At 38.9% G+C, this 25,285-nt stretch overlaps 1 protein-coding gene across 15 annotated transcripts in view; it reads right to left on the bottom strand.

Annotated features, from left to right (window-relative positions):
• Positions 1-25,285, bottom strand: part of DMD (dystrophin) — a 1,308,223-nt gene that overhangs the window by 860,950 nt on the left and 421,988 nt on the right. The gene's annotated exons all lie outside the window — the stretch shown is intronic.

Below are 25,285 nucleotides of genomic sequence, written 5' to 3' on the forward strand. Positions count from 1 at the left end.
TAACTGTATTTCTGAAAGCCCAGATGACTGTAAACATTACCCTGTTAATAAGGCACAACTAAGTCTCACCTACACTACAATTTTCAATTTAAAGGGCTGCAACTGTAGTATACATATGTCCTTACTCCCTATGTAAATTGTTACGGCTTCCACTGAAACTTCAGTGCTAACAAGGATATCGTTTAACAAAGCAACTTGTAAAAAAGGTATAAATATACAACACAAACATGAAATACTGTACACCAGGATAAACAGCGGAAGATAAAGCAAGCAGAAGCAAAGGAAAATACTTACAAAAACATAGCGTCTGTGTGCTCCTAGCAAATAATGAATAGCGACAACTGATAGTGCATCATTACTGAAGCATGTTCAAAGATCTCACAGGTCAGGGTCTTTTTGTCATGTTTGTGTTCTATCATTAAATCTTAAAGTCTACCCAAATGTTACAGCTTTCTGAAGATACTGCTAGAGAAAGGATGAGGCAGATCAGTATCTCTGGGTAGTCTTTTAAAACAAATAGGTTTTATAAATGTATTTTTATTGCCTTTTTTTTATAAAATGTTAATATGCCACAGACAATGATATTTTCTCATAAAAAAGGTCCCCGCCTTACCAAGTTACCCAACAGAGAGTTATTGATTCAAGACAGAGTTTGATTTTTCTGAAGTATTAATTGCTTCTTTTTTTAGTGCTACACTGGGCATTGCACCAGATATTATTCAGGAGAATGTCCGGAGTAGAACATTATAAAGAAATTAGTTTAATGAGAATTAGAAATCCATAACAGACTTGTGAATTTTCTGTTTCTCTCTTGTATGTGACTAGAGTAGTCAAATAATAAGGTAGTTGTAGTGGAGACCTTAAAACTTTCAGTAAACATCAAATAACTCAGGGATATACAATGAGGTGTCTCACCTCTAGGTCACTTCTTTGACTAAAACCCACGCAGTTAAGAATGGACAATCACTACCGCCCAAACATCTCGTTACTGTTTGGTAGCCAATATGCAATAAGTCAATAGTGTCAGTGGAGTACATAAAAAAAAAGGTTCTAATCCATCACACTTAAAGGGAATCTCAGCAGAGAGGAACATGGATATAAAGAAATGGTGATTCACACCAGCTTTAAAACCTCCCCAGGTTATGCAATATGGAAGTTACGTTGTACATACAATCCAAAGATGAACTGACAGTCTTGGCCACCATAACAGTTCACAAAGTTAATTTATTAACAAGCCCAGTGAGAATGTTCTATTTCAGTTGTTGAAATTACAGTGCTGCTACATTGGCTGGTCTTCCCCTTCCCTTCCCAGAGTTTTGTCCAGCCCCTATTTTGCATGGAGCACAACCTCTTTTCCGCACCTTCTTTCCTGAAAGTCTATATCCGTCTACTGCGGCACTCCAGTCACGCAAGCAATCCCACTGTGACTCTGGAATCCCAGTGAGGTCACAGCTCTGCAACTGGGCATAGACTTCCAAGTCCCTGTTTCCCATGGCATGTGCATTTGTGTACCGGTTTTAACACAAGGAGGGCGAGAGCCGCCTCATCATGCTGTCTCCCAAACAATTCTTCACTATCCCATGTGCCTTCCCTTCTCTTCAGATTATTGCAACACCTCCCTGACATAATTAAGTTAAAGCCCTTGTCACAAGGTTAGGAGCTCGTTCTCAAAGACATTCTTGTTCCACTTTGTCAGACAATCCTGTTCCTGTTCAGCAGGCCTTGTTCCTCAAAGAGAGCCCCACAGTGAAAGAAGCCAAAAGCCCTGCCTGTGACACCAGCTCTGCGGCCAAGTGGCGATCTGAAAATTTGTCTAGTCCTCCTTGAGCCTTTCCTCTTTGCCAGTAGGACAGAGGAGAACACCACCTGGGCCCCATGCCCTTCCTCCTCACCAGAGCTCTGTAGTCACTCTTTATACCCTCTAGGTCACACTGGCAGTACCATTGATGCCCAAATGAATGAGCAACAAGGGTAGCAGCCTGAGGGTCAGGCACATTTTGGGGGTCTCTCTGCAGCCTCCTAGATCCAAGTGCCTGGCAAGCAGCAAGCCTCCCAAGACATCAAGTCAGGTTGGCAGAGGAATGCCTCCATCTCCTGCAGGAGACACTCTCCAGTACCTATCACCCTTCCTTTCTTCTTCACCTCGGCTGAGGTGCAGCAGCCTCTAATGCCTCCTGTGACAAGAAGTCATCTTCCTCACCCGTTTCATGGGCTCTTCTTCAGGGGATAACTTTTTCAGGGATCATCTGGGAACTGGTGTGGGTTAGCTTGTGCAGTCTGCTGCAGGGTTTTGCTTCTGTCAGTTCCAACAATCAGCCTCTGGATGCTCTTTTATCAGCTAGCATCTAAATATCTTATCTACAACTGCTGATCAGGGAGCACCAAGCCTCTATTTAACTGCTTAGGAAGGATCAATATAACCTGTGGGCAAGAGCACAATAAACAGAGGCAGCCAAAAGAGTCACCGCAGCTTCCAGACTTCTTCCGAAGAACTTAAGAGTAATAAAAAAAAAATAATTAGGGAACGGTAAATTCCCTCTTACATGAATAATCAGAATGTATATTCATGAACACTATTAAACATTTCCTGAATAGATAATGCATACCCTAGAGTTTTAGAAGAAATGGATAACAATCCTTACAAACATTAAAATTCATTCATAACTTGGATGGCATCCGATTTAATCCTGAATAACATTTTGACAAAATGAAGCATTACATAAAAACACAGTAGCCTCCACGAAACAGATCAATCCATAGCTATTTAACAGAGAAAGTTCACCATCCAGAAAAGCCTTCTAGTAAGGTTCCAGAAGAACCTATACCTAGGCAGGTGGCAGGTATGTATCTCCTAAAACCCAAGCCATAGCTCCAGTCAAAGGTAGGCTTAACAGAGTAAATTGCTAAATAAAATTCTTTTATCTGTAGCATGCATGAGGTCAGACCATGTGAACATAATATTTCAGTTTGGCCACACAATCTGTAAATCTACAAAAGAACTGCAGTGATATAAAATACCAAAATTCAGCATATTGCCAACACACATAAAGGATTAAAAACAATGAAGATACCGAAGCATTTCTATTATTATTCTGTGCATTATATATTGATATAGGGGTCAATAATACTGATTATATTCTAACATGTTTCTGATATAGTATATTTAAGAGGGAAAATAAAAAGCGATAAAGCACTCTGCTTTGATGGGGACAGTTTGTCCCTATGATCCAAGGAATTAATGGCAAAAAAATCATGCATTGACTTCAAAGTGGATATTAGTAAGCACCTCCTGCAACAGGAAAGCTAGTCAAGAAAAGATTTTTCTCTTAATCTACAACTGTAGTTCTGGATAAGAAACCTTATATACATTTCTTCCTGGGAAGTAATCTAACAGGCTAATAATTTTTAAACTCAACATGCAGTTTCACAACAGTTTTAGCCTTAAACCTTTGCTTAGGGAATGAAGCCAGGACAGTTTTTGTAATTCCTACCTTTTAAATGTTGCACTATCCTTACTCTTCTTTGAGAAGGCACTGGCATTTACCTTGGCTCATAAAGAGCAGATTCAGAAGCTAAACCATAATAAAATCAAATGCAAACAAACAAAAAATGCAAAAACAAACCTAAAATAAATATTTATCAACCAGTTTAGCTCTCTGAACCATTTCACTGTGGAATAATAGGGAGGAACAGTGCGGAAGGAAGGAAAGAGATCATTACAGAGCTGACTGGCTTAAATGCTGTGAAACCTTCCCTATGGTTGCACTACCACTTCCCAGTTTCTGACTGAAATAAGGCTAGTGGGATTAAAACCATAAAGTTATAATTGTGATTCCACTTCTGTAATACCAAATTAAAAGAAATGCAGTTATTAAAACCACTTATCATTAAGTTACTGACCAAACGAAACAAATTAAACCCCATGGATTTTCTCCAAAATAAGCATTTCATAAAAGCTACTGAAATTCAGTTAAGGTTTTCGTAGCTCATCTTGTCCTCCAACACACCATAGAAGTGCCGTAACAGGCTGAAGTTACCAGATATGAGCATACTCTCATTTTTTAGATATCAGACGAGGATTTTATTCCTTCTTTCAGCTCTTCACTTTTTTTTTTCACCAATTTCATTGTGCACTATTTCTGTTGCAATTTTGTGTGAATGACTGTGAATGTAATTCTTCATGTTCCACATTAAACTATTTAAACACAGTAAAGTGTTAAAATTACTGTAAACACTTGTGGTGGCAGATGCTGACATTTTAAAATGGCACCTGGTGGACCAATTTCATAATTATTCATAATGAGCAGGAATGTGGCAGAACTGTTCTGAAGAGACTTCAGCACCACAATTTTCCTATGCTCTATGAAAAGTGGCTGCATTCAATAAATTGCCATACTGAGTTCCTGTTTCTTCCACCCCTGGCTTGTGCTAAGGGATGTACACACCCTGAGGATTTATGCATTGAAGCTAATTCACTGAGTTAAACAGCCATCAAAATCAGCACTGCTCTGAGCTTAATAACCTGCAACGGACTTATAAAGCATTCCGTAAGAATACTACTGACTGTTGAAGTAACGCTCTCTTTTGGTTTTGCAATACAGCACATTAATATAAGGTAACCGAAAGAGAAAGACAAACAGCCTTCTGGAAAAGGGGAAAAGTGAGCCATTACACTCTGCAGTACATTAACTGCTCTATTGGAGCAAGTAGCTTAATTTTTCTTCATTTCCTTATAATCAACAAGCACGTCTCTGGATAAATAAATAAAGGAAGTGGTGCTGTATATGCTTGGCTATCATTCCAGTCCACCCCAAAGCACTGGTATTCTCTGCTTTCTTGAGTCCCCACTCCCTGCTGTGCAGTAGGAACATTTTCTTCTATCCAGAACCACAGTGTCAAGAAAGCCTTAGAAAAACTTTCATATTCACCTACACAGTAACTAGTATCAAAACGCATCTACTATAAAGCACAAAAAAGTTAGCACAGGACTGTAATGCCAGGTTAACAAAGAATTTAGTTTTATCAATGGCAAAAATACTGCTCTAGTCTTTATTTTGCATGCATTTCTTGATACAAAAAAGCAGCCAACACTGTATCTCACCTAATATACCTCAGCCTTCGCAAAATATCATAAAACATATTTAATACTATTTTGAAACCCAGAAGCTAGCAGAGAACATGTGAAAGCGTGCCAAATGAATTCCAGAAGATAAAAATTAACACCAGTTGTGACTTAAAATGAAATCCCACCCATTCTCCCCCATTCCCTTCTTAAAATAAACTAAGGTTTTTGTATTAACATGTGGCCATGACTTGAGTTTTCCAAATGTATTTATCAATGTACAAGCCTTTCCTTACCAAATTATTTCCATAATTGGTTTCTAGACTTCAGAACAACAAAAAAAGAGTGTCTGTCAAAGACATCTGCCTTGACTGACAAAACACATTGGCTACAAACAAATCCCATGGACACAACACCAGTATGGTGTGGTTTCAATAAAAAAAGGAGGCGATTCCATTAACATGTAAATACTTCCAAGATGAAAGAAATGAATTTATTCTCTAAAAATGTGTTCTTATGCTATCACATTTTTTTATCCTTTCATTGACAAATTTTTCAGCCAACATAGTCCCCAAAAAGTTAATGGCAGCTCTTTCAGAAAGATGCTACATCTTGCTAGTTTTAAAAGAACCTTCAAGACTTGGAAGCCCACTAACTCACAAAGCCTCCATGCCACACAAAGAACAGGTTCCATACAGACTAGAAACCTTCGTTTGCAAAAAGTAAACTCTTTACTTGAGCATCTCTGCTGCTGTAGTTCAATAGGTAAAATACTTATCTATATTCAGTAAACTGGAGGTTCTTGGCATAAGAGCTTAGCAGCAATTTTTTCCTTTATTAGGCTCTGCTCAAAAAGCCATTATAGAGGTATATGTTATGGCCCTCTAGGCACAAACTGCTCCATGACCTTAAAGAAATGAATCTCTGTTTTAGTTTTATATTCTAATTTTAGTCCAGGGAGCCAAGTCACATATCACAGAGCTGTGTAAGATGCTAATAAAAAAATTTATAATTTAAGCCTTTCTTCCATTTCAAATGTAGACTTACATCAGTTGCAATAACCACCAACAAAAGCAAGAACGTAACTGTGACATGACATGCAATTGCATGTATTACCATGGCACAAAACAAGATACAATTTAAGCATAAAATGCTTTGTTTTATTTTACATAATACTCTTTAGGATGTAAATACAGATATCGACAAATACATAAAAAAAGGTTTGACAACCACCCTACAAAACCTGAAGTTTTAATAATTAATAGCAGAAAAGTGACTCATTTTTTCTTCACTTTAATCAAGTCATAACTAAAACAGATTATCATGTTTGTTTTGTTGTCTCTAAAGGGCTCAGAAAAGAAGCTATAGAAGAATCCCGCAGAATGGTACAAGTAACAGGTAATGAATTTGGAAACTATCCTTCTGTGTTGTGACATTGTGTATGTCTGCTGGGGAAGCATTCTGTAAGTATGTCTCATGTGCAAGTCTTATATGTACAATAAGTTAAGCTATATGTAGTTAATGGCTGGCATTTTCCCAAGCTGTTAACATACACTGGTACACTGAATTACACTTACACAACTGGTTAGGCTTTTTACTGAAAAAAAAAAAGACCTCAAAAAAACTTAGTTTACTTAGTCTAGGGTGCTTTTTGGCTTGAAACAAAACAGATAAACTCTTAAAACATTCCTCTTAGCATTAGGATTGAGTTGTACAGAAACTGATTATTCTTTTGTTATTGTTGCTTTTTGAACACAAAAAGCTAGTACAAGGAAACGTCACCAAGAATCATATTTACAAATACATGTTGACTTGAAACTGAATGATTAAAAACAATTTCCATGTCAAGCTGTGGGTCAGAATCATGTGTCATACAGTATTTTCTACCACTGAAGCCAACTATCTGTTTGATTCAGTAACACAAATGCGAGGATGAATTCTGGCACTTGTCAGCCTTTGATAAGTTACTAACGGACTAATACTTGTCAGTGGAGCAATAACTGATTATACAGTAAAAATGTACTGAAGAAAGGTGATGAACATTCTGTGAAGGAAAGATTTAAAAATCATACCAGTCACTATAGTTCACGGCAGAGTAATTCTGCAGTTCCTTGTTTTAATTTATCATGGCAAACTATCCAATATCAATTTTATCCAGCATTTCCCAGTAGAATACTTGCAATACAAAAACACAGAAAAAGCAAATGTATATGAACTTTGATATATCCAGTAGCAAATTAAGTACAGTAAGCTTGATGCTACTGTCAGTCTGCATTTAACAGGATGGATGCTTTTCCATGCCACGGTCCCAGTCAGTACAACTGAGAGAGATGAGTGCCTTCAGGGAGCAGCTTGTACCCATTGATTTTCCACTTACATCTGACACTTCAGAGCAACCTAGAGTCTCTTCCAAAAAGGGCCACCTTTTCATAATACTGCATAATCATCTGCCTATTGAGAACAGGATAGATTTGACAGAGTGCTTTGTTTTCTTATGCCCCACACTGCAGCAGAAATGAAATGCACAGTCTAGCACTACATTACAAGTGCACATCTAAGTAGAGCTAACAGAGCCAGATTCCACCCTTTTTCTCGTGCTGAGTACCAGGAGACAACAGAATGAGATAAACAGACCTGACACAACCTCTGAACAGCAGTTCAGCTAAGGCAGCTCTTATTACACACCACTCAAATAGAGCTAAGGACTCAAACTGTAGGAATGAATGTAAAACAACAGCTTGGTTCTCAGTGATGCTGAGCACCTCAGATGATGTGCAAAGCTCAAGTTATCAGAGGCCTTCCCCCAACAGGTACAGAGCAACTTAACTTAGGTACTAGTTATTATTAGCTATATTTAACACCGACAGAAGACATTCAGTAAATTAAAGAACTAGGTCTTAAGCAGTTTTAAAGAGTTTCTGAACGGGAGATTCAGAACAAGAACTATATGACCATGTACTGTTGCCTTAATTGGTTTATCATATTTGTCATTACCATATAGAATAAGATGAATCACTATTAGCACATTACTATTAATATGCTCATGGAATCAGATACAATGTAAATCAATCTCCAAATCAAATTTCTATTCACATTTAAGAAATATTCTGCAGACCCTGATTCAAAGCAATATAAAAATGAAAGAATAAATAACTTGATCATAGATTAGCTGGCAACTTTCAAACATGAGAATTACATCATTCAAAGTTAATTTTCAAATTATTTAAACTTACATCAAGAATGAATATCAAAGAATGTTTTTAATTTTAAATGCTAAAAATTGTCCAAACTCTGATACTTAATTACAAGCAATTTTAAGCTACAACTTCAATTCAAAAGATGACTGACTGGGTCAAACACCACTCTACTGTTTTATTAAACCATGTAGCAAGGAGTTTAATTCGCTACAACTAAACAACAGCCCATGTTCAGAAAACTAGCAATTGGATTGCAACTACCTCATCCGTGACCAAAACTAAACTCCTCTGAAGTTTAAAATAAATCATCTTGAATTCAGAGCAGCACATTACGCAAATTCAAAACTAAGTTGAAGTTATGGAGATATAACTGCCTATTAAAATCCAGAATGTTTTTTCCACTTCATAGCTATCTCAGTAATGATTGGTTTTAGCTGTAAAAATAAATTGACAGAACTGGATGGGCTTCTGGAAACAAAAGTTGTTTTCTCCAGCACTACTGGAGAAATGTTAACTGCATTTACCATCTGTGAAAGGATGATAATGCTTGTGTACAGTCCTCACAGGGATTTTGGCGAGGATTAATTAATATTTTTCATGTGCTTTGAAGATTAAACACTCAATAAGGGCACAGTTTGTTATTAATTTACTTTAGGAAAACTAGAATTCTTTACAACAAAACCAAGAAATAATAATTGTAATATCATTGCGCAGAAGGAATAGTATTTTGAAATTATATACTTAAATTCTATGTAATAGCTAAATTGCAGCTTTTCATAAAAATCCCACTGTTTTCCCCATTCTGATGGCTTTAAATGAACTTCCAGCATTTCAGAGGTTGGCAAGCATCTTTCCTTAAGTTTCCAGGCATAATTTATAACCAGGAACTCAGGCGTAGTCATAAGTATTTTCCAAAGCAGTGAATCCTCACTCAACTTTCTTCTCAACAGAAGAAATCATCCTCCTTGACAGAACATGTTCTTGACTTCAGAGTAAGAATACTCCCTCAACTCTGTCTGTACCAGAAGAGTACTTATTCCCTTCAGTGAGGTCGGTAAAAATCAGAGGGTTTTTTATCAGAATTAGTTTGGAAAGATGGCTGGATCAGAAAGAATGATGCTTGCAAGCTGAGAAATTTCACCTGCCCAGCTGGTATAAGACACTTGACACAAGACTGCCATGCCAGGAACAAGATCTCCAATCTGCTTCCACTGCCTGGTTCTGTCTCTGATCTATTTCACATTGGATAAATATTGACCGGTGGCTGTGTTCTGCGCAGGGTGTACACCAGGTGAGAATGAGGTTATTGGCATTTGAAATGCTGTGTCCTGGCACGTGGAGTTGGATTCAACTCTTTAGTACTGTTAGAAACTGCTAGTGGAAAAGCCACTCATTCTTCCAACACTGTAATGAATGACAGACAGAGGATTTTTCCCCTCTATCTGATTCTTAATCACTATGCGTCAGCATGAAATCTTGTACTAATGAAGTATGAATCCATGGGAATTTCTTAACTCTCAGCATAAGGCAGAGATCTTCCAACACATTAACTGGAGCCTGGGCTCCTTCTAATCTTGGTGATACTCTGTTCTGCTCTCTTACACTAATTTAGGATGATTACCTTATAAATTCCAGGCAACAGAACATGTAACATTTAATGTTTACTATTTTAATGCAAGCATGCTCTTTTTCATACTGTTGTCGGCCATGCTTCTAGAGCTTTTTCCAGACAAATCTGTGGAGTGCCTACCTGGTAACATAAACCTTAGTGGATTAACGGGAAAGTTGCAAAGAAAGGATTTGTACATTCAGCATAGAGACAACATATGTCAGCTATCACAGGACTTTGCAAACACAAAAAACCCCTATGAAAAGTGACAGAGTTCAAAAAGCACAGATTTTATGATGGTTGTTAAAAATACTAAACTACTGAAAGAAGGATTATATAAAAGTCTGTCAATTTAAGGACATTAGAGTCATGCTAAAACTCTTTATTATTACACCAGAAACTCTAAATTATTTTCCAATTTCTTTGGTTTCATGAAGGAACATAGAGTTTAGTGCTGCATAACATCATGTCTAGATGAGGGGTTGTATAAATTGAAAAGCAGTGTCACACTAACAAGTAGTACTACTCACTGTAGTCGTTACATTAGAAATAGATGAATAATATCATAAGGAGCAAAGAAAGAACAGCTATGAAATGTAACTAAAAATACTGAGTATTTCTCAATACTTCATAAGGGATAAAGAAGTGAATTGCTCCTTAAAGAAAACTAAAACCATGTATGCCGTAGTTATAAACTATTTATATTTTCAGTGGCTCAGGGAAAAAGAAAGAACTGTATCTAAAGAGACTGCTAGAAGCAAGATAGGTGGAGAGGAGGAAACGGAACAAAAATCAGTCTGTCCTTGGTTATCCACCATTGTTATTATATAATTTACTTGAGAAAGTTTGAGAAGCATACACAATTTCTGTATTTTAGGTGACTAAGTACTTTAAGACTTCTTTAAAAACATGTTGGAAAAAAGCCAAAAAAAAGGAACAGCTGAAAAATAATATTGGGGGTGTGGGGCGGGGGGGGGTGGAATCACTGACACTCATTGGGCTAGCAAACAGAGGAGAGGCAAGAGAACAGTTCCATTGAGAAAGAAAAATTACTGTAGAAGAATCAGTAGCTGGAACTATAAAGGACAACTGCTAAAGAAACAAAGGAAGTTAAATGTCTGCTTCCAGATCATAACTCCTGTCATACAGGCAGCACAGTGTCCATTTATCACCTGCAAGATTGAGATTCAAGAGAAGAATCCAAAAGCAGATCAGGGTTTAATCACAAGGGAACAGGCAGCAAATGAACACCTTCAAAAGCAGAGATGAAGGGAAGGAATGAAGACTCAAATAAAAGCAAGCCAGCAGGGCTGAAGAGCAGTTACTAGAAGAAGCATCATTCAAGAAACTGATATCATGTCCAAATGGAGAAAATAGAAAGGATAATAAATTCTGACAGGCTCAATGTAAAAAACACAAAGAAGATTGGCCAAGAAGGAACAACTAGCAAAAGACATGAAAACTAGTAGTAAATCTTCCCTCAAATACATCCAGAGCAGGATCCCTCCTAGAGACTTTGCAGAAGGAAAGGATCAGCACAACAGCAGTGTGCAAAGACAACAAGGCAATTGCTGAGAATCTAAATGACTTATTTGTATTCAGTGCAGAGTTTCCCATGCTGAAATAGTCTGGGAGGGCGTGGAGAGTGACCAGCTAGAGGAACCATCTCAAAATGAAGTACGCACAGAAAAGATTATGTAACTAATTGAAAAAGGAACAACAGCTCATGAGAAACAAACATCATTTATCCAGGAATTACTAAATGAACTCAAGGGTGAACCAGTGAACCGCAAACTACAATCCATAACATCTGCTCTAAAAAAAAAAATCACCTCAGAATGAGGCCTGGAAGGCAGCAGATGCAATGATAGCTTCTAGAAAGGCTCCTATATTTACTACTCTAATGATAACAAGTAATAGAAGTGGCAGAGACATAAAAAAAGCATTATACACGACATCAAATTTTAATTTCCCTTGTTGCAGCCTGTGAAGAGACTCTGAGAAGAGTCTGTCTGCCTTCCCAACACTCTCCCATCAGCTAGTTGAAGACAGCAATACTGAGGGTGCTAGCAGACGTCACTGCGAGGCCACTATCTAACATCTTCAGAAGGTCTCCACTGAGCCTTCTCCTCTGCTTAAGGCTAAACAAACCCAGCTCTCTCAGCCTCTTCTTGTAACTTATATGCTGAACCCCCCTGAACATCTCTGAGGCCCTCGACTGGTCTTTTTTCAGCGTATCGATGTTTTGTTGTTGTACCGGAGAACCCCAAACTGGGCACAGTATCCTAGAACTGTTTTCAAGTGCTGAAGAGAAGGGAGGAATCGCTTCCCTCAGCCTGCTGGCTATGTTCTTACTAACACAGCCGAGTATGCAGTTGGACTTCATCACTGCAAGAGTGACCTGCTGACTCATGTTCAGCCAAGAATTATCTGCAGACTTGCTGCAGTGTACTTCCTCCCATCACCCAGGTCATCACTGAAGACATTAAAACATTATCAGCCCCCCTATCCACCCCTGAGGAACACTAGCCACCTATTGGATTTTGTACCATTGATCACAATCCTTTGAGACCAGAAGTCTAGCCAGTTTTTCTACCCACATCTCTCTGATTTGGCTGTAAGGATACCATGGAAGGTCTTTCTAGAATCAAGATTAAAAAATACTCATTGATTTCCTCTCATCCACACCACTAGCCATCTGATCAGAGAAGGACAGCCAGGTACAGCGTGCCCTGTCTAAAACACACTGGCTACTTCCCGTTACTTTCTTATGCTTCATGCATCTGGACAGAGTTTCTGGAAAAACTGGCTCCATAATCTTCCTGGTGACAGAGTGGAAGCAGAGCAGACTGTAGTTCCCTGGATCCACTTCCTTATCCTTCCTGAAGGCATCTGTGAAATTTGCATTTTTCCAGTCATCAGGAACTTTCCCCAAATGCCATGACCTTTTGAAGATGTTAGAGAGTGGCTTCACAGTGATATCTTACCAGCAGCCTTGGAGGCATTTCACCTGGTCCCATGGACTTTTGCACGGTCAATCAGTTTATATGGTCCCTGACTTGATCTTCTACTGCAGGTAACACACTTAACTCCTGCAGACTCTACTATAAAGTCAGAAAGGCTTGAGGACAAACTTCACCAGTAAAACCTGAGGCAAAAGCAGCATTGTCTCTCGTTCTTTCCTGTATCCTTTGCTATGAGGTCTCCTGCCTCACCAGGCACTGCAGGCACAGTTCCCTTCGTTTGCCTTTGGCTGCTGATGTATTGCAGAAGAACACCCTAACTCTTTAAAGTGATAACAGCAAACTGGAGAAAGGAAATGTGATCAATACTGTTTATTTGGACTTCCAAAGGGATTCTCCTTGGAGAACAAATCTCTGCTGCTGCATAAATTTCAGGGATAGACTCAGCTCAGGAAAGGCCTGTTGCTAGAAAATAAACACTTCTGCAGGTAATTCCATAAAGCTCTGATTTCAGTATAATTTTTATGGTAAGTAGTACTTTTTATTACCCATCTACAATTTTACTAAAATTGCTGCCTCTTAATACTACTTTTTTGGGGAAAAAAAAGTTTCATCTATCAAATTTAAATGGAAAAGATTACTGCCAAAAAAATAATAAAAGCTTCACACTTGCCAATTCACTTTTCACCACCATTTTTTCACACATGTACCTCACTTAGTGTCCATGACTGCTCTGGTTTCAAAGCAGGAATTTCCTAGCTGGCAGTTTGAAAACTAGAACAGTATCTCTTTGTACTGCCACATCATGTGCAAGAGAGACAGACATGGAAGAGTACTCGGGCAAACAGCTCTGGCAGCATTCTTTACACAAGACTCATGTTGTCTAAAGTTAAAAGGTAAAGGTAAATTGTGCATTCCTAATGCAGAAGAAATACTTGCCTCAGCTCATTGAGCTAAAGCGATGTGGTGGGTTGACCCTGGCTGGATGCCAGGTGGCCACCAAAGCTGCTCTCTCTCTTTTCCCTCAGCTGGACAGGGGAGAGAAAATATAAACAAAAGGCTTTGTGGGTCAAGATAAGGACAGGGAGAGATCACTCACCAATCACCATCACAGGCAAAACAGAGTTGACTTGGGGAAAAATTAACTTAATTTATTACCAATCAAATCAGAGCAGGATAGTGAGAAATAAAACCAAATCTTAAAACACCTTCCCCCCAGCCCTCCCTTCTTTCCCAGGTATAGCTTCATTCCCAATTTTCTGTACCAGCGGCACAGAGGGATGGGGAAGGGGGTTACGGTCAGTGCATCACACCTTGTCTCTGCCGCTTCATCCTCTTTAGCGGCAGAGCTCATCACACTCTTCCCCTTCTCCAGCGTGGGGTCCCTCCCACGCGAGACAGTCCTCCACAAACTTCTCCCACGTGGGTCCTTCCCATGGGCTGCAGTTCTTCACAAACTGCTCCACTGTGGGTCCCTTCCCCGGGCTGCAGTCCTTCAGGCACAGCCTGCTCCAGCGTGGGTCCCCCGCAGGGTCACAAGTCCTGCCAGCAAACCTGCTCCAGCGTGGGCTTCCCACGGGGTCACAGCCTCCTTCGGGCATCCCCCTGCTCCGGCGTGGGGTCCTCCCCGGGCTGTAGGTGGAGATCTGCTCCACCGTGGACCTCCCTGGGCTGCAGGGGGACAGCCTGCCTCACCATGGTCTTCCCTATGGGCTGCAGGGGAATCTCTGCTCCAGCGCCTGGAGCATCTCCTCCTCCTCCTCCTTCACTGACCTGGGGGTCTGCAGGGCTGGTGCTCTCACATGTTCTCACTCCTCTCTCCAGCTGCAGCTTCTGTTCTGCAGCAACTCTTTTCCTCTTCTTAAATCTGTTCTCCCAGAGGCACTATCACCATCACTGATGGGCTTGGCCTTGGCCAGCAGCAGGTCTGTCTTGGAGCCAGCTGGCATTGGGTCTGTTGGACATGGGGGAAGCTTCTCACAGAAGCCACCCCTGTTGGCCCCCCCCCCACCAAAACCTTGCCACACAAACCCAAGACAAGCAATTGTTGAACAAGTGCTTCACCTATACAAATATACAGTTCACAAAACTCTGAAGGTCAAAAGAGATGAGATCAATCTGAATTTCAGAGGTCAAATATGCCAGATACTTATTTTTAACTTTTACGTAGTAATACTGAATACTAACGCCAACCACATAAGAACACACAATAGGTGCAATATTAGGAATATTCATTATCTTTCCTCCATTCCTAACACTTAATTCCCAGAAACTGTTTTAAGACAAGTGCTATACTACGTTATAGAAAAAAAAATAATCAAAATGCTGTATATTAAACACAGGAACTTATGCATTTATGCATACAGTGAAAAATATTCATAGAATATGCTAAAGACAAAAAATAGTGCTAGAAGTAGCACATGTAAGCTGGGAAAGGCACGGTAGAGTTCTGCTATGCCATCCAGGATATTTTCTGTGATGATAACCACTCATTACTGAGTAGAATTCAATGCATATTAATATTCTAAGGCTATGTGTTTCTTCTGCACACGAGTTCTCCTTAGAAAAGTCTCTTGAATTCTAGTTTTGGTTTCACAACTGAATCCCTTCCCTTAATAAACATGCAAAAACCCCTTGATTAATAAAATGTTATCATTAGCGACACTGGGAGAATGAATATGCAATTACTATGGAGTCCATAGAGAAGCAACACATCTGAGCTTTATACAGTCTTTCAGCTGTCCTCAGACTACAATTTGTGGAATTCCTCTAGCTTCTGTGGTATCTTTCTGGAAGTTTGCCCCTGTCAGCAATCACCTTTCACTCCTTACAAGCAGAAACATCTAACTTTAATACATCAGTTTATCAATATGAATCTTGAGATTTGTGTTTCTAAAGGACAATTATCCACCTGGAGGCAATCTACTGGTGTTTGTAGTCACAGAGGGGAACCACAGGAATGCAGAATTTACAGAAGCTCGATCAGAAGAGTAAACAAATGTGTTTGCACCATTACCCCATCATATTCAGTTTAATTCACTTAAATGGATCTTATTCTGTCCTGGCCTTGCAGGTTGTGCACGCATTGAGAAAGCAAGCTCTAAGCAAACACCTTCACAGTCATAAGAGATTGAAGTATAACGATACTTCTGATTTTAGTCCCAGGTGCAACAACGCTGGTTTTAAATTTCTTGCCTTTAGGAGGCCACTGTCAATTACAAATAGCCCAGGCACTGGCAGCCATCACATTTCTAAGGCAAATTCCTTCAGGGACAGGGGAAGACATGATTGTTGTCTCTTTTAGAGATCAAGGAAATCTTGGATTGTCATCTGCACAGTGAAAAAGTTCAAAAAAAAGAAGAGTCAAGGACAGCGAATCAGCTAACATTTATTTTGATTTGGATTACATTTGTGTTTAGTTCCATTTAATACGTTTGGGTGTTGTGAGTTGACCCTGGCTAGCAATCAAGCCCCATCCAGAAGCTCGCTCACTCCCCACGGGATAGGGGAGAAAACAGGAGGAACAAGAATGAGAAAACTCATGGGTCAAAACAGAGACGGGGACATAACTCATCAGTTACTGTTGTGGGCAAAACCAGACTCAACTTAGGAGATTTAAGTTAATTTATTGCCAATTAACAAAACCTAAATTTAAATACTGATTCAAGTATTGGGAAATAAAAGATGACATTGAAATACTTAGGGAAAAAACACCTTTCCTACTCCTTTGTCAGACCCAACTTCACTTCCAGGCTCACTTCACCTCAAAGACTTATCCTCACCTCCCCACCTTCCTAGTCTGCACTTCATTCCAGACACCTCTCCTCCCTTGCTATCACCACAGGTTACACTCAGTCCCTTCAGCGAGGCAAAGAGGACCGTGTGATATCAGGGTCAGTGCTTAGTGATTTCTCTCTGCCACTCCTTGTTTCTCTCTTCCTTCTGCTGCTCCTTCCTCCTCACTCTTTTCCTATGCTCCATCCTCCACCGGCTGCAGTCCCTTCAGGGGTGTACCTGCTCTGCCATGGAGCAGCTCCTATTCCTCTGACATTGTTGTCCCCTCCTCTACCCTGTCCCCCTTCTGATATACTTAAGTCATTCCCAAAACTTGTTGCTTAAAGAAAATGCAATTTGCATGCAAACAAACCAGGAACTGTTTCAGTCACTTTCTACACTTTCCTTCACAGAGGCATTCCTTCTAATTAGGACACCTTTCTATACAGCAATAACTTTAAACATCATTATTTTAAAGACACATTTAGAGATGTACCTTGTCTATGCTCACTCCACACATACACACTGGTTGCTGAAAGGTGGCCAATTTGCCTTTTTTTTTTTTTCCCCTCCAGCATTTAGTGTCATTTTCAATCCCACATTTTCCAAAACTGAGTCATTGCTGTTTGCAAAATTTTTAATCTTCTGTCTGCTTTTCAGCAGCTGGGTCCAGGAATATACTCCTCCCACAGTCTGACTACATGTCACAAGATGACACGGATGCATTTACACATGAAATCTGACCATGGAGAACAGAAAGGATCCATGATGATTCCTGGCTGGAATAATTAAGGAAAAGGGCAATAATTTACAGTCTCCAATAGCTTTAATTATCTTGTATTGAGCATGACCAATGCTGTACAACCCTGAAGGAAGGCAGATCACTGACTGCTGGTTTTGCTATTGCAGCTCTAAAGAGAGAGTCATGAATTGTACAGTTGTGCAGAAGTCAGGGAGGCTGTTACAGCAAAACGACACTATAATAATGAGAGATTTCAACTCCTCTCATTTAAATTGTGTATGTATTATAACAGTGATTAATGTAGAAACTTGAATTTTTTTAGACATCATTAGACAGTGATTCCTGGAGAAGCCATACAGCAAATACTCAAGAGCAGAAGCGATTTTTCATCATGTTCAGAGCAGCATGCAGGCTTCACAAAAAAATACCACAAACCACTTTGCATGGCCTTAATATATTCAAATTCAACATGATTGATGATATCCCATTTTCGCCATTGATACAAGTATTCTTGTTCAAGCCACCGTTATATTTAAGTAACTTTTTTAGAAGAGACACTATTGGTTCCAATGCTGAAGCCTTAATTGTGGCAAGGCATTAGAGTAGAAATATTAAGTATTTATAACTTTTTAGAAATTTCTTGACATTTTCCTATTTATTTAAGGTAACTATGTAGTCATAAAGCACATTTCCAAAATGCAAACAAGTACTGTTTTCATGACAGGGGAAAAAAGTCAGAAAACATTTCAGCAGTTACCCTTGCCCATTACCAATGCACACAAGCTTTATTCCCTTGCTGCTCAGTGACTAAGTAGTTTCAGGAGCATCAGTCCATTTGCTCCAAAGTCAATTTATTGCAAGCACTACAACTGATTCACACTATTTTGTCTCTGCTTATCACTCTATCCTTTAAAAATGTGGGCTACTAAAAAAAAAAAACCAAAAACCACTTCAGTTTACTCTCTAAGCCCACCCCCCCAACAGTTCACATTCAGATAATTGCTTTGGTTAATGGCTCCCTGTTTCAGGTTGATTTTTTTTATGTAACCACTTCAGCTGTTTGGCAGAGTAATCCATAAAGGTCACATCTCAAAAATATTATCCAGGGGGTTTAATACACATTAGCAATATAAACCTCTTCACTAATTCATAACCTTTCTGACTAACACTCTATATTGTTGCACTAAATAATGTAACTATATTTTATGATAAGCAGGCAATCAGAACTACCAGAAGACAATCTACAGCCTGCAAGATGCTACACAAAAGAAAACAACTCTCCTGACAAATTGCAGCAAACTATAAGGAAACCAGAAAAACTTAAGTTCCAGAAAACCTTCTTTGGAATTAATTCCATGACCACTTCAACAATGAATGTCACTTTCTTGGTTGGATGCCAGCTGAAAGCTGTGACAGAAATTATCCTGTATCCATGTTATTCATAAAATGGTTACTTCCAGTATCTACTGAAAAGCAAATACTTGTTATAATTTTTCTGTCAAGATTCTCTTGTGGCATTCATTTGGGGCTGTTCCTTTCCACCTAGCTTCCAGAAAGTAAATACCATGAAAGCCACTGCTCACTAAGTCATCAGTTTAAAAAACTAATAGTTGAAAATTAAGAAGATTAGAGGAAAACAGAGGAGTATGATCTACTAAAAGCTTTGTTCCTTTATTTTTTAATGTATTTATTCACTTTTTTTTGTAAATGCCCCGTCAGTGACTGCCATTTGCCGTTCAAATGCCTCAGAACTTTCCATAAATCCTATCTGAACTTCAATTTCTATGACTGAAACAAGGTTTTTCAAACTACAGTGTTTCAATGAGCACCACTGAAAATCCTCCAGTAAAATACAGTTTTACAGTAATTTTGGAAACAGCTTTTGCCTTATTTGCAAACCAAATAATCCCCAGAAATACCAGAAAATGAGTAAACCCACCACCTTCTATGAAGATTATGACAATATGGCTTTTTCCTCTTTTAACTGTGAACCTCAAAGCCAGAAAAAATTGGAAAAGAATTGAGAAAAACTAAGCAAGTTTTCTCCTGTAGTCCTGCTCTCTATACACTTACTTTTTAATATACTAAAAATGCAAGAACTGCCTGAGGATAGGTGATTCTTTTTTCTAGATTTCTCTTTCTATATTCAATCATTTCAAGCATTACTATGTGTTCTCTTTGGAATCAGTAGAAAATAATATTCATTGTATAGAAAAGTGAAATTCCTCTTTCAAGGTATTTTTTCTGATTGTATTTCTGTACAGGAAAGCCATTACTGTGCCCAGAAAGTCTTGTCTGCAGGATTAACACAGACATGCAGAGATGCCAAGGAAACTAATTAAAGCTTTAGATGCATTGCCTTGTTATGGAAGAACATCAACTGAAGATGAAAATCACTACAGAGGGAATTATAACTGTCATGGCTTAACCCCAGCCAGCAACTAAGCACCACGCAGCACTCCCCCCTGCCCCCAGTGGGATGGAGGAGAGAATCAGAAGGAAAAAGGTAAAACTTGCGGGTTGAGATAAGAACAGTTTAATAGGAAGAAACTAATAATGATAATAATAACAATAATAAAATTACAATAATAATAATAATAAAAGGATTGGAATATACAAAACAAATGATGCACAATGCAATTGCTTGCCACTTGCCGACTGATGCCCAATTAGCTCCTGAGGAGTGATCCCTCCAGACCAACTCCCCCCAGTTTATATACTGGGCATGACATCCCATGGTATGGAATACTCCTTTGGCCAGTTTGGGTCAGCTGCCCTGGCTGTGTCCCCTCCCAACTTCTTGTGCCCCTCCAGCCTTCTTGCTGGCTGGGCATGAGAAGCTGAAAAATCCTTGACCTTAGTCTAAACACTACTTAGCAACAACGGAAAACATCCCTGTGTTACCAACATTCTTCTCATACTGAATCCAAGACATAACACTATACCAGCTACTAGAAAGAAAATTAACTCTATCGCAGCTGAAACCTGGACGATAACTCTTAGGGGTTTTTTTAGAAATTTTTATCTCAAGACAGCCACACTTAAAGGTTGGGATACATCTCACAAAGTTACACTTATGCACATGAACTAGTTTAGACTCTCTCAGAGTCACAGCCAAAACATCCACTTTAGATGACTCAAAAATGTGGGTCTTCTCTGACTATGGAGTCTAAGAAACCAGCTCAGATGTCAAATTCTGGTCTAGAGATTGAAGGTTAATTACATTAATTCTACCCAAAAGATTAATATGAATTTCTTCCTTCCACTTCTTTTCCAGAGACTTCAACTCAAATTTGTTTCTTCCACCACTGGGTGCATAACTGAGTTTCAGATGACCTTCTGATAACAAGTACCAGAATGAGAAAGTCCAGCATTTCCACTTGGGGTACAATGATTTACTAAGATTTCACAGAATAACTCCCCTAATGCACATGAGACTTTTTCTGGCTATCACATTTATCAGCATTTTCGTAACTGGAAAACACAGAGACAGTTTGACTCTAAAGAGAAATTAGTGTATTTCAGCAGAAATTATGACCTTTGTTCACTTGCCAATGAAAGAACAAAAATCTTATTCCTTTCCAGTGGACCTCGCACAGCAAACAAACCAGATTATTAGTATGGCTGCCCCCAGAAATACCCTTCATTGCCGGATGACTGAGTCAAACAATGAATGTTTCTTTACAGAAAATAGAGGCTGTGCAACCTCCCTCTCCACATGGGAAGTAAATGATAACTTGCAAATTGGAACAAAGCCCTCCTTTTCCTCTGCTCCCAATCAAAACACAAGAACTAGCATTTGTCTTTTATACCGAAAGCCTCTGTCTTTTTAACTGCAAAGGCCATGGCTTACGGGTTTTATGAACTTATGGCACATCTTTGGATTTCTTTATTTCACAGAGTAGGCAGGCTGTTGCAGATAGGAGCAACTTCTTCTACAGGACAAGACCTGCTTAAAAACAATAGCTGAATTGAATGATCACTTTTGTCATGCATCCTACACAGAATTTATTTTCCTGACTGACAGAAAGTCTCCAAACTAACTGCCTTATTAAAATTAGAAAAAGTTTCCACAGCAAATGAGCAATTGAAATTGTCAGGTCTAGCACATTATTTCATTACTTTGGAGAGAATTATTTTATTACTTTCAAAAGAGAAAGTTCTGTACATATCCTAACATTAAGTGATGGTTTTATTATTATTATAACACTGCCTAGTCAGACAGTATCGCCCACATTTCACAAAACTCCTATAATTTCTACAGCTTAAAAACTATGGCTCTGAAGTTCAAGCCCAGGGGCCACCACACTTTATGTGATGTTTAACTCTTAAAAAAAGTTTTAAGAGCAAAGGCCACTTTTACTGGGTTATTATTCCAATGAGCAGTCCTTGCAATTGTCACAGTATTCATGCCCTAAGTAAATTTAAGAAATACTTTTTTCCTCAGTCCTTTGGAGAATTTTAAATTCAAGACAACCTTTGCCATATCTTTCTTCAAATAGCAACGTTCTCAGATCCAGCCCATAGAAGAAAAACAGAATAAAGCAAGTAGCATGCAAATACTGAGGTTTCTTTTATTGGATAGAATCTTTCATATTCTGCAGTAAAAAAAATTCTTTGCTAATCTTTCTCTCTCCTTTTGTAGCACATTGAGACAGTCTGTAACTTAGAAAAGAGGAATTAAATTTTCACAGTATTGAAAGGTTTTCAGCTGAAAGGAACTTTTAGAGCTAGAGCACTTCATTACCAGTCACTGAGAGTCACTTTTAAAGAGGCTGATGTCTATTTTCACTACAGATGGTTTTGATGTAATTAAAAAAAAAATTAAAAATTTAGATATTACTAGTCATATTTTCTTGGTAATAAGTTTTCCCCAGATTCTTCTTGCTCCTGCAGTTATTTTTAGTAATTTTCAGCATTTCTGTCTCTCTCCTTCCCTGGCTATCGTGAAATCTTGTTTCTCACTAAAATATTCTACGGTCTGTCATCAACCCGTTCTTGTCCCCTTACTAAACATTCTTCAGCATTAAAAGTAGCATAACAGAAACTATCAAGAACTCATCAGTGAAACAAGAAATCCCACAACTTAAAATCATAAGCTTAAAAGCAGGATTAAAACAACGATTAGTCCACCATCTTAACTAACTTCTTAAAATTTATTATTTCCTTCAATGTATAAACTTAGAATTTCACAATCATGGAGCTTGGATTCTGCCTTATGCAGTCTAATACATTCCCTACACTCAGGCAGTTAACTTTCACACAGACAAGAAATAAAGTACACAAATGAAGCACCAGAGAAAAATCTGGGATACTGGACAGAAATCACTGATGCCGCCTTACAATTTTATGGGAATTTCTAAAAAAAGGCTTCTGTGTGTATGTCATGTATGCATGTCTAAAATGATATAGCAGGATATTACCACAAGTTTTAATAAAAGCACATACATGCTGCTGCTGCATTAGCAAAATTATGCCTCACTTTTTTTACTTATTATTATTTAAACTGGAGTAGCAAAGCCAAAACACTCAGAACTTCAACCACAATCTGGAAAGAACTATCTTTAGGTGGCATTCACCTTTAAGCAAAGTAGTCTATTTCTATACATAAACCAATATTTTGCTCCTCGTACAAGGGTCAGTACACAGGCCAGCTTGACTCAAACTTCTGACCTACTACCAGGTTTTAGGAGGTGGTTAATCTTTCATTTATATTTCCTTGTGTGGCTGAAACTGTGCTCTATTGTATTTCGAGGGTTAGTGGGAATAGCGTGCCTCAAAGGGAGTCTTAAGTCATTAACACTTCTCTCCTGTTTCAAATCTAGAGATTTTAATGAAACATGTCACCAATTAGTGTTATTCATTCCTAGCAAGTAAACATCTTAATCATCCTTCCATTTGTGACGAAATGAAAAATACAGAAGTCTCAAGATACCTGTATGAGTTTTTCTCTTAAGAAATCTCTTTAGCAGCTTTTCAAATCAATATTAACAGACAGGCAGATCCTGGTATCTTTGCAGAGGAATATCCCAAGTTGCTTATGGGTTTTCCAAATACAGCAAATTCTTTCAGTTATCAAAAAAGTGAAAGCGATGAAGATACCCAACAGGGGGTTTTGGTTAATCTTAAGCAAAAGTCCTCTAGATTTTTTTTTTATAGAGTATTAACTTCCAAGTGTCATCTCCCATACTCTAGAATTCTTCATGTGAGCCATTTCTATTTTCAGAAAGCCTTTTATTAATTATATGTATATTTATACATGTATTACAATGCTGAAGGTACAGATTATGGAATACTATTGTAGGAAACGGGATTCTAAGATCAAAGTAGAATATTTTGATCTGGGCCTATTCTTAGTTGGAAGAAATACTCTTTAGTTACAAGTAGTAGATTAAAACCTGTTCTACCAGATAAATCTCCTTACTTCAAATGAAATCTAAGATCTAATATAGGCTTTTTGATGGCCGAACAGTGCTTTCACATCTTTTTAAATTATCATGTGATAAAATATCCAGTAAAGATATATGCATTGCTATGCACCACTGGAAACTTGTCAGACTATATGTTGAGTGTTTACCTAAATAATCCCCCTTCTTCATGACTTTAAGACTAATATATACTTATTTCATTCTGTCTTGATGCATCAGACAACACAATTCTGTTCTAATTGATCTCTTCTCAGTTGTCTTCCATTAGTGATTATTTTGAGCAACCAAGAACTACGTGCACAATTCCAAAGGGCTTCATTCATTCAATTACAGAGTTAAAAAAAGCATGCTATAAATAAACATCATTAATTTTAGCCTGAAGTATGGATTAGGGGTACAGCAACTCCCAGCAGAAGACACACTATATAAGCAATTAAAACACATGTGAAATTTGCGAAGGAAATAACATAAGAGTGAACCTGGATGAATATTTTAACACAGAGAAATGATTAATTTGGAAAAACAATGTTAAAACACAGCATTAGTAATGATGAACAGAAAATTAAACATAATGTGATATAGTGGCAAAGAAACCTATGTGATTATTTGTCAGAGCAGACTAATTACGATTTGACAGACAGCTCTGAGTATTGTGGTCAATGGCTTGATGTCCGAGTGGAGACCAGGGGCAAGTGGCATTCCTCAGGGGTCAGTATTGGGACCAGTGCTGTTTAATATCTTTATCAGTGACACAGATAGTGGGATCAAGTACACCCTCAGCAAGTTTGCTGACGACACCAAGCTGCGTGGCGCGGTTGACGTGCCGGAGGGAAGGGATGTCATCCAGAGGGACCTGGACAGGCTCGAGAGGTGGGCCCGTGAGAACCTCATGAAGTTCAACAAGGCCAAGTGCAAGGTCCTGCACATGGGTCGCAGCAATCCCAAGCACAAAGACAGGCCGGGCAATGAGTGGATTGACAGCAGCCCTGCGGAGAAGGACTCGGGGGTATTAGTGGATGAAAAACTGAGTATGAGCCAGCAATGTGCGCTCACTGCCCAGAAAGCCAATTGCATCCTGAGCTGCATCAAAAGAAGTATGGCCAGCAGGTCAAGGGAGGTGACTCTCCCCCTCTACTCCACTCTGGCAAGACCCCACCTGGAGTACTGTGTTCAGCTCTGGGGCCCCCAACATAAGAAAGACATGGACCTGCTCGAGTGGGTCCAGAGGGGGGCCATGAAGATGATTAGAGGGCTGGAGCACCTCTCCTATGAGGACAGGCTGAGAGAGTTGGGGTTGTTTAGCCTGGAGATGAAAAGGCTCCAGGGAGACCTTATAGCAGCCTGCCAGTACTTAACGGGGGCTACAGGAAAGATGGGGAGGGACTCTGTCAGGGATAGGATGAAGGGTAACAGTTATAAACTGAAAGAGGGAAGATTTAGATTAGACATTAGGAAAAAAATCTTTACTGTGAAGGTGGTGAGGCACTGAAACAGGTTGCTCAGAGAAGTT

The sequence above is a fragment of the Haliaeetus albicilla genome, chromosome 6 (genome assembly GCF_947461875.1).
Source record: "Haliaeetus albicilla chromosome 6, bHalAlb1.1, whole genome shotgun sequence".
Taxonomy (NCBI): domain Eukaryota; kingdom Metazoa; phylum Chordata; class Aves; order Accipitriformes; family Accipitridae; genus Haliaeetus; species Haliaeetus albicilla.